Raw genomic sequence first — 1977 nt, 5'->3', positions numbered from 1 at the left:
CCCTGCTCGCACTCGGAATACAGTTCAGGCTGGGTGTACAGCATCCCCTGCTCGCACTAGGATTACAGTTTACACTGGGTCTATAGTATCCCCTGCTCACTCTCGGATTACAGTTTACACTGGTCTACCGTATCCCCTGCTCGCACTAGGATTACAGTTTCCACTGGGTCTATAGTATTCCCCTGCTCGCACTCGGATTACAGTTCACACCGGGTCTATAGCATCCCCTGCTCACTCTCGGATTACAGTTTACATTGGGTCTATATTTTCCCCTGCTCGCACTCGGATTACAGTTCACACTGGGTCTATGGTATCCCCTGCTCGCACTCGGTTTACAGTTTACACTGGGTCTACAGTATCCCCTGCTCACACTAGGATTACAGTTTACACTGGGTCTATAGTATCCTCTGCTCGCACTAGGATTACAGTTTCCACTGGGTCTATAGTATCCTCTGCTAGCACTCGGATTACAGTTTCCACAGTGTCTATAGTATCCCCTGCTCAGACTAGGATTACAGTTTACACTGGGTCTATAGTATCCCCTGCTTGCACTCGGATTACAGTTCACACTGGGTCTATAGTATCTCTTGCTCATACTCGGATTACAGTTTACACTGGGTCTATAGTATCCCCTGATTGCACTCGGATTACAGTTCACACTGGGTCTATAGTATCTCTTGCTCATACTCGGATTACAGTTTACACTGGGTCTACAGTATCCCTTGCTCGCGCTCGGATGACAGTTTACACTCGGTGTACAGTATCCCTTGTTCACACCAGGATTACAGTTCACACTGGGTCTATAGTATCCCCTGCTCGCACTAGGATTACAGTTTACACTGGGTCTACAGTATCCCATGCTCACACTAGGATTACAGTTTACACTGGGTCTATAGCATCCCCTGCTCGCACTAAGATTACAGTTTACATTGGGTCTATAGTACCCCCTGCTTGCACTCGGATTACAGTTCACACTGGGTCTACAGTATCCTTTGCTCGCGCTCGGATTACAGTTTACACTCTGTGTACAGTATCCCTTGTTCACACTCGGATTACAATTTCCACTGTGTCTATAGTATCCCCTGCTCGCACTCGGATTACAGTTTACACTGGGTCTATAGTATCCCCTGCTCGCACTCGGATTACAGTTCAGGCTGGGTCTACAGTATCCCCTACTCACACTCGGATTACAGTTCAGACTGGGTCTGTAGCATCACCTGCTCGTACTCGGATTACAGTTTATACTGGGTCTATTGCATCCCCTGCTCGCACTCGGATTACAGTTTACACTGGGTCTATAGTATCCCCTGCTCACACACTGTGGTGTAAAATTATGTCCCAATACATGTGTGAATCATTATGCAACACATGTATTGGGCCAAGCAGTGGAATGTGGTGAGAGGGTTAAAATTGTGTCCCAATACATGTGTGAATCTAACCGAAAATGGAAGGTGTCGCTTAGTCCTGTGTGAATCTTATTATACACCTTCCCGTGTGAATCTTCTTATTGGAATGTGTTTTTTAGCCTTGCTCTGCTCTAACCGAAAATGGAAGGTGTCGCTTAGTCCCGTGTGAATCTTATTATACACCTTCCCGTGTGAATCTTCTTATCTGTATGTAACCAGAATGGAATGTGTTTTTTAGCCTTGCTCTGCTGTTCACATGAATGTTTAGATCTCGAAAAGAGTATATCAGCTGGAAAAGTCTCCAGTTCGGTAGAGTCTGCTCCGGGGTTGCGTTTAACCGCCGAGCGTGGGTTGTTGGCAACCGCTCTACGAGAACTGACGGCTCCCAGTTCCGGTAACACGTAGAGTGAGTATAAACCAGACCCGGTGTAAGTACGAGACCTGGTTGTGGCGACGCTGCGGGGAATAAAACACTTATATTCTAGCAGACTCGCCTCTTGGCTGTTTGCTCTGTGTCAGACTACTTTCCTGCGAGCCTGGTCCTTGACCTTGAGAATTTTTTAAAACAACT

This window comes from Chiloscyllium plagiosum, chromosome 10 (assembly GCF_004010195.1).
Source record: "Chiloscyllium plagiosum isolate BGI_BamShark_2017 chromosome 10, ASM401019v2, whole genome shotgun sequence".
Taxonomy (NCBI): domain Eukaryota; kingdom Metazoa; phylum Chordata; class Chondrichthyes; order Orectolobiformes; family Hemiscylliidae; genus Chiloscyllium; species Chiloscyllium plagiosum.
Note: the sequence above shows the minus strand (reverse complement) of the source record.